The sequence below is a fragment of the Macrotis lagotis genome, chromosome 7 (assembly GCF_037893015.1).
Source record: "Macrotis lagotis isolate mMagLag1 chromosome 7, bilby.v1.9.chrom.fasta, whole genome shotgun sequence".
Lineage (NCBI taxonomy): Eukaryota > Metazoa > Chordata > Mammalia > Peramelemorphia > Peramelidae > Macrotis > Macrotis lagotis.
In genome coordinates this window covers 196,179,162-196,191,980 of record NC_133664.1, presented here as the reverse complement: position 1 = coordinate 196,191,980, position 12,819 = coordinate 196,179,162, and the positions used below count along the sequence as shown (strand labels likewise).

General features: G+C 35.8%; 1 protein-coding gene across 6 annotated transcripts in view; it reads right to left on the bottom strand.

The window, feature by feature from the left end:
* Window positions 1-10,903, bottom strand: part of EPS8 (EGFR pathway substrate 8, signaling adaptor) — a 242,441-nt gene extending 231,538 nt beyond the window's left edge. For 4 of the 6 annotated variants that reach the window (XM_074194367.1, XM_074194364.1, XM_074194359.1 and 1 more), the window contains exon 1: window positions 10,574-10,903. The gene's annotated coding sequence lies outside the window, so the exon portion shown is untranslated. Of the gene's footprint in view, window positions 1-9,630; window positions 9,689-10,573 lie in introns of all 6 variants that reach the window. The other 2 variants (XM_074194360.1, XM_074194361.1) reach the window with 1 other exon arrangement.
* Between the last annotated feature and the right edge of the window lie 1,916 nt (window positions 10,904-12,819).

The following is a 12,819-nucleotide window of genomic DNA, read 5'->3' as shown; positions in this document are numbered from 1 at the left end:
TCTACTCAACTGATAACTCACAACTCTGGAACAAAAACCCAAAACCTCCACTAGCCAATTTGTCTTGACATAAATTATGTTTATTTAAAACTCAAAGTGGTTTGCACTATCATTTGAAGATGCCTAAATAACAAGTTATAGTTAAATGTGGATTACTGGAGGAGAGTTACTAATATGACATACCAATGGCAGTTTTTTCCTAGTATTATATCTTGTATAGTATTCAAAAACCCAAGTGCCAATCACTATCACAAATAAAAAGGAGTTTCTTGCTTAATTTGTCCATAAATTCAAGTTATCATAAATCCCTATAGGTACTTATTTTATTACTTTCACTTGCTTGCTTAAAAACAAAAATGCCACTGTGTGAATGAATAAAAGCACATGCTCAATTCTTGATCAAGCTTACTTTCTTTTTCAAAAGATTTACAGTTTCAATCATGTTAGTACTCCTCCTACCTATGCACACTGCAACCACTCCAGACCCAAGTAGACAGTTGCTATGAGATATCGCTACCAAGAAATTCATCAAGCAGTGACCAGCCTTTGGAATGGGCTTTCTGCTTAACTAAGTTAAACCTTGAACAAGAGCTTGACAAAGAATCCAAAAATAAACTTTTCACTTTGACAGTCCATTATACAGGATGCCTTAGATAGCATTTCAGAACCACAAAAAATATCCAGGTTTGAAAATATTCATCTTTGGGACAATTTTCATATTGTAACATGTGAAATTTATTTTCTTACAAATTTTCTAAGACATTTATGCTAATAAATTTTGTCAGATGCCTTACAAATTAAGAGTTCTCTTCTTGTAACTCATAAGCAGCATGTTAGTCAATATGATTAGGAACACTTTTAAACTCTCAAAAAAATTGATCTGTGAATGCAACTAGTAGCTAATTTCACCACTGTCATCTCCCAATATCTTACCAATCTATTCCTGAATGTTTTAAAAAGAAAAATACAATTAGTACTTTAGTCAATTTTTACAATGGTAATTGAATTACAGATTTTTACACATAGAGGGAACTGGCAAACTATCCTAAATCATTCTATTTTCCATTGCTTCCTATGCTTAAAGCTCAGCAAGGTCTATAATTCAACTCTGTCTTCCATTTAGACACCTTCTGAAATCTTAAGTAGATAATCTAAAATAAGAAAAGTCTATAATTCAAAGAGAAAAATGGAAATTTCAGTTTGATATCTGATTTGAACTTCTGATCATTCTTATTTTACGACTTCATTAAGTAAAGTACTTTTAGTGTATTTAAATCCAATAATATCTCAATGAATACATTAATGAAAATAAAGATCTAATATTTAATGAACCTTTTTTAAAAATACAAAGGAATTATCCAACTTTGAACCTGAATCTCCAGCCTAACAGATATAGATGAAACTCACTCAGCCTACAGAGAGCTGATCCCTGCAGGTTCACACCATGGGAGAAGACTAGTTCTCAAATAGAAAAAAAGTCCTGTGCTCAGATTTACTTTTTTTCACATGTACTTAATCATGTTGACTACTTAATATGCTCCCAGGAAAACATCCCACGAATTACTCTATGCAGGTCACCACCTATGGGAAATTGATTCTTCTCAGAGCTAAATCTCCCCCCCCCCCACTTTAGAATGTATGGGGGGGAGGGGAAAATATGTGAGAGGAACACTTTTGAAGGTAAGAATGAAGAAGAACTTTTTCTGCTCTCAGGAACTTCTTTAAAATGTTGATGCTGGGAGACAGGTCAACTTGGTTTTACAATTTTATATCAGACTGTCCTGTATATAGTTGTGCTTTAGATGGGATGACTTGATACAAGTTATTTCTGTACATAAAAACCTTATTATATGGACAGCTACATGGTGCAGTGGATAGAGCATCAACCCTGGAGGAAGGATGACCTGAGTTCAAATCCAGCCTCAGACACTTAATAATTACCTAGCTCTGTGGCCTTGGGCACACTGTGTGGCCTTAACCCCACTGCCTTGCCAAAAAAAAAAAACTTATTATATTAAAGCTGATCAAAATAAGAATGCATGAACTAACTTTGGCTAATTTCACAAAGATATCACAATTGGACCTTTTTTTTTTACAATTCATATTACAGTTATTACCTGCCAGTATTTTGCTTTGTAGAAGTTTAATCATTTTCCTTTGTGATTTAATTTTCAAAAAATAATATATCATTTAACCAGTAATAATTGATATTCAAATAATATTTTATAGCTTGCAATACATTGATCAAACATCATTTCATCTAAGTTTCATGAGAATTCTTTGAGGAAAGTGTTACAAATAGTAGTATACCCTTTCACTGAGAAGGAAACTCTCAGAGAAGTCAAGGAGCTTACCTATGGTCACACAATTTTTTTAAGAAGTAGAATTTGAATTTACAGCTTACTGACTCCAGATCTGACATTCTGTCCACTAGTTCATGCCACTTTTCCAATTGAAAAGATGACTTCCATAACCTCTTTTGTTTCAAACAATTTAGTAACCTAAACTTAACCTTCATTGTTACAAGGACCAGGAATGTCTTCTTTATTTTCTACTATGTCTCTAATTCTGACCTCACCAATCAGTGAAAAAGAGGTAAAATAGCAACTGTGAGGAAATCAAGTTTACAAAAGATACACTTAGTAACTAAGGTTTTTTGAAAATTGAAGGAAACTATCAGAAGCAATCTAAAAAAAAAAAGAAAAAACAATCCAAAAAACCCAGTCAGAAGGCCTGCAGAATAAGTACATCTCCTTCAATATTTTTATTGGACTGTTTCCTACAAGAAACTATGGAAAATAACAATTCTTAAGATAAAATTCAAAAACATGAAATCATGCCAACTTCTAGAACATAGATATTATGGCAATCAGTACTGAAGGTTTTCTTTCAACAGCTGGGATAAAAATTATACTAAAAATCACATGGAAAACTAAAGTGAACTAAATATATGGAAAGAAAAAAAATGGGTGTCTAATACCATTCTTTTAATTCAACAAGGACAGCTAATATTTTCCACATCCAAGGAAAAACACTGCTCAACATTAAAATTTTTCAAGTACAATCTAACCTGAATTTGAATCATCTTGATTATTCAAAGAACACATACATTTATTTGTTTATATGTGCTTGTGTATTACAGAGAGATGATGACATTTGTTCACTTATTCATATACAATAAACAAATTCTCAGATACAAAGAGACAGGTTGGTGTAGAGGATAGAGGGCAGATCCCAAAGTAAGGATCACCTAAGTTCAAGGTTCACCTCAGACTCATACAAGCTGTTACCCTGAGCAAACCACAACCTCACAGATAAAGCCCCTGGATATTTCCCACATTCTAGATTGCAGATAAATTGCTGATTAAAATCATTGGAGGGAGTTTATATACTCAAGATGACATTATATCTGTTTCTGGCACATAGTAGATAATTTTACAAATCCAGGTCCTATATGTCCCCAACAATATACTTTAGCTAAAAACATTGTATCTCAAAAAATCAGTGCAGTATCAAGTAATTAATATATGTTTAAATATGCAATACACAATTTTAATAAACATAGTAATAACTAAACATTGATAGGAAGTAGATTGCTGTACTAAAAAGAATACTAGATTTAGAATCAGATAACATGGGTTTGACCTTTGGTTCTACTATTCACAACCTACATGACCTTCAAGAAGTCATTTAACTTCTATCAGTCTCAGTTTCCTCATATGTAAAAGACTGGATTACTTGCTGGATTACCTATCTAACCTCTACATCTTCTGATTCCATAAATACTTTATTATGCTTTCTCTTAAAAGTATATTCTTTACTGTCATATATTTTGATTCTACTCCTTTATGTGCATGAATATTATGTGAGTAATGCTACAAGATGTTTCATTTATTAATACACAACTGAAGAACTAAATAAAAGCCCCACCCAAAAAATAGTATTCTCCCATTTATATATTTTAAAAGGATTCTGAGACATGGAAAAATACAACTTCCTTGTTTACCCATATTGGATCTAAGCATTGAAAATGTAATTTCACATGCTTTCCAAAAAGCAAAGTCCAGGGTTATAAGGTCATATTAGCTTAAGGAGAAATATTCCTAACTCAAAAAGATTTTTTAACTTTAAGTATGTTTAGACCCACTCTAATAAGATATAGGTTAAATAATGTTGGAATGGGGAAATCAGAGAAATTGGCTTACACGACAAACAAAAACATCCTGACAAACAAAACCATCTGGGAGCAAAATATTCAAGAACTGCAATAATGTTACCTTTTTCCACACATGAAAGAAAGAAAATATCAAGCAAAATGTCCTGGCAGAAACCAAGTCATTCATTCAAAAAGTACTTTTAACAAAGCAAAACAGAGTAAAAGGATTAACCCAGCAAGATTTTAACTATGACATGCTTTTTATCAGCTAGATAGGAAAGTGTAAGTATGCATTTTATCCATTTTCAGTTTTTCTTTTTTCTTTAGGTTTTATATAAAGCCACAGGATACTTTAATAAAATCGTTCTACTGAATACCTTTATGTTGGAAGCAACTATTAGAAGCAAGTATCTCTGAGAAAATCAACATAAAGCCTACTGAGCCAGTATTCAGTGTCTTCTTAAAAAGAACTAACTGCCTTCATTACCTATTTTTTATGTTGTTCTAATGGATAATGTAACAAATTTACAAGACTTGCTATAATCAGATAATGTTCCAGAAAAATTCTTGTATGTCTGTGTGTGTGTGTGTGTGTGTGTGTGTGTTTATGTATGACACTGGGGCAATATATATTGATCCAATTCAAGTAGACTGCAGTTGAAAAAACACTTACCAATTGAATGCTGTACTTTTCATTTCCCAAATGAGCAAATGATGGAATATTTCAACAAGTTCTATAAAAGAGTTCAGTGTTTAAAAAGGGAAAAACAAAGGTCATTTCAAATCAGTAACTTTCCATTGGGTGAAGTAAATATGGACCTATATTTTCTTCAATGTGGGGGAAAACACCACCAATGTGGCACTTTATTATCTTAAGGAGTTGCCAGAGGCTGTGAGAGATTAAGTAACTTGGTCACAAAAATTAATTCAGAGACAGGACTTGAACCCAGATCTTTAGATGGCAAAACCAATTCTTTGTCCACTATGTCATATTATCTCTGGTAATAGACTTCAATTTTGAAAAGCATGGGCCTTCTCTAAACATTAAACTCCTTTTGGAGAGATAAAAACCATCTTTGATGTCCTTCAAGTAATTTTTTCAACTCTAAAATTGAAAGCATAATTTCTGCAAAAGCAAGCACAACATTGAACAGTTTCCTACGGGATATTAAGTTCCTATGCAACTAAATACAAAATTGATTTGAGCAAAATGAGACTCAACTGCCCACTTCACCCAAATCAACATAGAACTCTTTCCTCTTTCCTATTCTTTTCGCTCTCCCACACCTCTTGAGAATCATCTATAGACTGGAAAAAGTTAGTTCAACAGGGTAGGATACTAAAAAGTTTTTTTGTTGTTGCTCTTTGGTTATGTTCAACTCTTCATGATTCCATTTGGATTTTTCTTAGCAAAGATACTGAAGTTTTCTACCATTTCCTTCTCCAGTTCATTTTACAAATGAGGAAATTGAAGCAAACAGGATTAAGTGACTTGCCCAGGGTCACACAACTAAGAAACATCTGAGACCAGATTTGAACTCAATAAAATGAGTCTTCCTGACTCCAGGCCTGGCCCTCTATCCATCATGTCCTCTAGCTGCCCCAGCTAATAGTGTTGGGCCTGAGGCACTCTAAATGTGTGACCCTGGGCAAATCACCTAATCCTGCTTGCCTCAGTTTCTCCATCTGTAAAATGAGTTAAAGAAGGAAATAGCAATCCATTTCGGTATCATTGCAAGAAAACCCCAAATGGAATCAAGAGTCAGACATGCCTGAAACAACTGAACAATAACAACAAAATATCTTAATTTTATACAGAACTACTTAAAGAATCACTCCTGAATAATATAAGGATTGACAGTAGTAGTCTTAGCACATTTTAGAACCTCTAGTTTTAAATCTGTATATAGTACTTCTAATGTAAGTACTTCTTATTAAGCAATAACCTATATTCCCCTTGTGTTGCTTTTGCAAAGATGAAAAATCACAGGCTAACTCCTTTTAATTACCTCATCATGTACTATTTTTCACATTAAGGGATGTCATTTATGCTTAGAATGTGAAAGGAAGTCAAAGGATATAGACAATACAATAATTCTGTGGAAGATAAGGATGATGAATGTTTTTCTTATTTCCCATTTTTATTCTTTCACCTTTAAGGAAGTTTAAAAATGCATAAGATTCTCATGCAATAATTCAATATGTAAATTAGCATTTGGGAAGGAAGAAAGGAGAAAAGGAGGAGGAAGATAGGAGGGGGAAAATGGTACAAGAGTTATAATGAGTTTAGAATTTAATGTTTTACTTATGGAATCCTAATTTTGAAAGTATGTGAAAAGGTATAAAACCTTTATTTCCCATATAAGAAAACTTCTGATCTTCTTGGACTTAAAACATAAAATATTACAACATTGCTATGTTGTATCTATTGGTATGTGTCTCTGGGCAAGTCACTTAATCCATTTGCTTAGGTTTCCTCATCTGTAAAATGGGGATGATTGTAAGGATCAAGTGAGATAAGAATTGTATAGCAACTAAGTGTCTAGCATGTAGTAATGTTAGTTGCTGATGTTATTGCTTGTTCCATACTATTCTGATCTCTTCCCCTTCTTTGAAAAAATCTTCCCATTTTATGAGTATACTCCCAATAACTTGATAGATAAAAAAGTAAAACATATTCTGTTCCTGCTTGCAAAAAAACAGTTGTCCCTTACTCAATTTCTTTTCTTTTGAGCTATAGTCATTTAGCAGGGTTACCATTTAATTAGTACGAATATGAGGTTACCAAAAAAGAACAGATTGCCATCCTGACACTCTTGACTGCTTCATTCACTGGAGTCGTAGCTATTTTCAGCTCTTCATTTTATCCATTTATCCAGTGAAACTATATTATCTAATCACTTTGAGAGGTAACTTGACACTACAAAGAGTTGAAGACAATGTGGTTTCAAATAATGATTTGACCACTTACCAGCTCAATGAACTTAGTCAAGTCGCAATGTCTCAGAATTCTAGAGTTGAAAAGGACCTTGGACATCACCCGTTCATACAATCACAGATCTGAGACCATCTTCTCCAACTGGTACTTGAAATGGAATCTCCTTTGCTACATCCCTAAAGAGTGGTCATTACGGCTTCCACTTCAGTGGAGGTAACCCAAAACTTTGGGAGACAGTCCAATCCACTTTTGGACACCTCTAACTACAAGGCATGTTATCCTGACATGGAGCTTAAATCTGTCTTTCTACAACTACTACATAGTGTTTCTATGAAGACAGATTTCTTCCACATGGCTACCTTTCCGAGTTACATCTCCAAATCACCTCTTCTTACAGTTAAACTTTGCATTAAATTTGTCATGATAAAAGATAACCTGAAACGTTGGCTGCCATTTTCCTCTAGCATTTATCCATGTTTCTTAAAGACTTGATATAATTTATAAGTGGAATATATGACAAAAAAAGAAAATGAAGTTAGAAAGAACAGACACCTAATGACCATCAAAATAAACAGTGAAATCAATTGGAGACACCTGGATAGAAAACCCAAAAGAAGTATGAAATTCAATTAACAAACTAGAATAGGACTTTCTCCTGGCCAAAAGAAAAGGAAGTGACCAACTGATTCAAATACCAATTTCTACATCTTATTTTGTTTTAAAATATTGTTTGTTGTTGATAAAGGATTGAAAATTAGCATGATTTTCCAGCAAATCCAGTACCTGGCTACTTAACAACTTGTCAAAGATCCCACACTTTTGATTCTAAGTTCTTAAAAAAAGTAAAACTTTAAAACTATCTTGCAAAAGGGACAGACACACCAGTCCAAGCTAACTGTCCAGAGCAATGCAATAAAAAATAAAAACTAACCTCAAGTGTAACTGAATTCACTACTATTTTCAAAAGTCACAAAGATATAGAAGAGTTGTGATTTTTCCACAGAAAAGCTAAGTTAACAGCAAAATAAATATAATCCCTATGATTTCATTTTAAAGAAGTCTTTCCCAGTCCCTAAATCCCCTACCTCCTAGTTGCAACAAAACTAAAACCAAATGATCTCTCAATTATTGAACACAAATCTGAATCTGTTTCAAAAACAATATGACCAAGACGTTAGCTGTTTCACATTTTTAACTGATACTTCGGTACAAGCATTTAACTTTGCCCAGAAAATCAACCACATTCATTTAAATGATTGGTAAAAATAGGATTTCTAAAAGAAAACTCCAAATGTTCAACTTCTCTAAGATTCTTAATTCTCTAGTTAACTATATTTAATTTTACTTAGCTTTTGTTTGAGACAACAATTTAAAATATATCTGTAATAGCATCTATCAAGTCAGTATCTTTCAAGTCAACATCCTCTATGAAATAATGTCAGGGACATGGAGTACTACAATTAGAGTCAAGAAGACTTGATTTTAAGTCTACCATAACACAAGAAAAATAAAAGGTAGCATTTAAATAGCACTTACTAGCACAATAACAGCATTGTTCTTTTGTTTTACAAATATTATGCCATTTGATCCACACAGCAACCTTGGGGAGTGGCAATATTGTCCTTATTTTACAGTTGAAGAAACTGAGGCAGCGATTTGTCCAGGATCACTAATGTCTGAGGTCAAACAAACCCAGGGCTTCTTGCCTCCAGGACCAGCAGCCCTCTATCCACCTTGATATATCAAATCTTTGAGCCTCATTTTCCTTACCTGTAAAAATGGAGATAACTCAACTCCCTACCTCACAAAATGATTATGAATCTCAAATTAAATCATGTTTGTAAAAATTTTATAAAATTTAAAGCTACAAATTAATATCAAGTACTGATATTATTGTGTACATTAGTTAACTTTGAGAACAAGTAACAAAGATAAAACTATAGTCACCTTGGACTCACTGTAAGGTTTATGGATACACACTACCAATAACAACACTCATTAGAAAAGATCAATAAGTTAGTTGGCCAAGAAGAATATATTATGTGCTTATTTTACCAGGCACTGAAAATATAAACACAAGCTAAATGAAAGATATGTACACTGTCCACCTCACTGTCATCCCCCATAAGGCCCCATTTTGATTTGGTTCAGGAACCAATCTTATGCATAGGTAAATAGCCCAGTCTAAGTCAGTCAAATGGTTCCGTATAACTTATTAATGTCAAAAGAGTTTGGGATTCTTACACTGGGGAAGAACCAAGTCCTTTTATAAATGCAGCTATCTTTTGGTAAGTAGTTTGAACTAAGCAAAGTGGTTGACAGAACTTTTTCGAAGTCAGTGCGGCACTCATGGATTTTCATTATATCTGACACTCTTGTTTTAGGTCTAAAGGAGACTAGTCCAACCAATTTGCATCAATGACAATGATCCTAAATGAAGGATTGGGATTGTAGATTTAGAGCTGAAAAGGGTATCTCTTCCAACCCCCTCATATTTCAAATAAGAAATCTGAGGCTTAGAGATTAAATGACTTACCCAAGGTGATACAGATAATAAGAAGCAGAGATGAAATTTGATCCAAGGTTCTTGCAATCTAAAACCAAAGATTTCAAAGAATTGCAAAGTGTTAAGAAAAGAAATGTAAAGGGTAAGGGCTACTAGGAGACTATGGAGCAAAAGTAAAGTTCAGATGAATATAAAATAAATCAAACCCAAAGATAGAGAACATTGGGAAAGCAGGCTTCTCAAAAGTAACAAATCATTTGAAAAAAAAATTAAGGGTAGTAACAGTGTAAGAAGGGAAAACCAAAATAACCTGGAGATTTTTTTTTAATTCAAGAGCTCTACTTTAATTTAGAAAGGAAACTATAGATGGCATCTTATCCGTCCTTCCCCTCCCCCCCAAAAAAAAGACATTTTCAAAGGAATTAGCCCCAACCATACTTTTTCTAGGCGGTGAAAATAACAGCAAGGAAGACTATGAAAAACTGAAGTCTAAGAATCTAAGATATGAGGCGAATACTAGGTCTATAGAAGCCAAACGGACAAGATAAGACCTGGTGTAGTAGCTGGAGTCTCAAGTTACCAGGAAACACTATATGGACATTTTGTTTCTCTCTCCCCATCTTCCCAGGGGGAAAAAAGAGGTGAAATTCTCGCAAAATTGTAGAGCTTGAAGTATTCTACTAGAAGATAAGGAAGGGAGAAAGCCTAATAAAGCCAAACCCCTGAAGGCAGAGGACACAAATCAACCTTAAATTTGCCCAGGGGGCAGGAGTTAGCACCCCGCACCTAACTCCAAACACCAGTTGAAAGAAGCAAAAGTGGAAAGCCAATTGCTGCCTTCCGTCTAGTTAAACCACAGGAAAAAAGCGGAAAAGATTTTTTTTTCAATCAAGAGAATGAGCTAACTAGTCAAGCACTTCGAAGCCGACACGACCCCTTTGTTGGAAACGTTTTGGTCAAGTTGCTCTCTTACCTCGGTAGATTGTTTTTCCTTGCTCCGATCCAGTAGCGAGCAGTGCACAAAAGCTTTCCTTGGAGCTCCGCAGCTCGCCTCCTTGGCCGAGTATCGAGGAAATGGACTTGGGGGCGAGGTGGACTAACAGAAGCCCCGCCACTCCTCCACCTGAGCCAGAGCCTCCCAAGTCTCCCCGGCCAGGGCAGCCAGGTGCCTCCCGCACCGATGCCTGAGAGAGGCGGGCTGAGAAGAGGACCTTCCCTGCCAGCCCCACTCTCCCAGCCAGACCAGCTGCGCGCTCTCTCCGCTTCCAGTGTGATCCCTAAGCTTCTTACTCGCTACTAGACTAGCCTTGCGTGCTGAGCATGCCCAGTTGGGCCCCGAACACCACCCTAAGGGCTTGCAGCTAGCAGGCACACACTCCACTTGTCCAGGTTTTGCCTGCAGCTCAGAGGAGAAGGAGGCTTAGAGACTGGGTAATAGTGAACCATCTGGCTGACACCGACATTGAACGTGGAAAAAGGCGGGGGGGGGGGGGGGGGGGGGGAGGAACGCGAAAGTTTATCAAAGAATTGATCCGAGTTTGAAACCACTGTTTCCTAACGGATGTGTCTCTTTTCGGGATCATTAATCCTGCTAGGTAGATAACTAATGCAAAGATGCCCAAAGGGAAAATATGGGGGGGGGGGGGGGGGGGAAGCGGGGGTCTTGGGATAGGAGGAGTTCAACCCGGGATACACACGGCAAGGATATGATGGGAAAATAGCTACACTCCGGAGAGGACGAAAGAAAGAGGAGAGAATTATGAAGTGCCCCCCATAAACCTTACATTTTTGATGCAAGAATACTCTTTCTCTGGCACTGATGAACTCAGTGAAATGCAATTGATAGATTGCCTCCTTTCTTTTCCTTCTCTTCTCTTCTTCCCCCTTTCTCTCCTCTTTCCTTTTTTAAAAATTTCTCCGTATTTGCATTTCCCTGTGTTATTTCTATTGATGACTCTCCATTAAAAAAAAAACAAACTTGATTTGAAATTGAGTGCGAAAATCTGGATTCAGATTCAACCTCTGATGCTTTACGACTTTGGGCCAGTCACTAAATCATTTGGATCCTCAGTTTCTTCATCTGTAAATGATGGAATTGGAATAGATGGCTTCTAAGATTACTCTTAACATTATACCTATGAATCCTACAAAGCCTGGTAGTTTAAACTAATTGAATGAGGGAGGGAGGCAGCAAAGTTCAATGATTAGCTACCCTGGAGGATGAGGTTCTAAAGCCACCTCTGACAATTACTTACCTATGTGATCTTAGGCAAATCATTTAGTGTTCCTGGCCCTTGGTTTCCTTATCTATAATATAAGGGAATAGGACTGGGTGTTTTCTGATGATTACTTAACTGTGTGACCTTAAGCTAATCATTTAGTGTCCTTGGCCCTTGGTCTCCTCATCCATAATATGAAGGGATTAGACTAGGTGTCTTCTGGGGTCCCTTCCAGCTCTAGATCTATGATCCTATGAACTGATGATCCCCTCAGCATGACTCCCTGAAAATAAAGCCTATTCACAAAACCCTTAAACAGGCAGGTATCCTGAAATGGAAACCAGTTCAAATTTACAAACCACAACTGACCCGGAGTTTCTCAACTCCTGACCAGAGTCTGTTCTACTTAAAAGGACTCAAATCTCCAGGATATGATTGGATTATCAATTTTACCTTTTTAAACATCTAGTTTCTCTTCCTTCTTTTGACTCTGCCCTACTGCTGGCCTCATCCCTGGACTATTGCAATAGCTTGGTGGTTGAGCTCCCTGCTACATGTCTCTTCCCACTCTAGCCTAGCCTCTATTTACTTGCCAATATAATCTTCCTGAAGTATAAGTCTAACTATAATTACCTCCCCACATTCAATAGACTTGATTCTCTATCACTTCCAGGATCAAATATAAAAGTCTCTTTTGAGTGGTCAAATTTCTTTTTTGACTTTGAAGCTCTCTCCCCACTTTTCCATTCTTCTAATACCCCTAGTGACACTGGCTTCCTTGCTGTTCCTCAAATCAGATACTACATCTCCTGACTACACATTTTCACTGACTGTCCCTCAAACCTAGGATGCTATCCTTCCTCATGTTCTCAAGCCTCCTTGCTTCCCTGATTCCCTCCTAAGATTCCACCTTCTTTTCTGTTTATCTTAATTTTAGTTTATCTTAATTTTTCCTTTTGCTGATTATCTCCAGATTATCCGATAATTCCCTGTGATATCT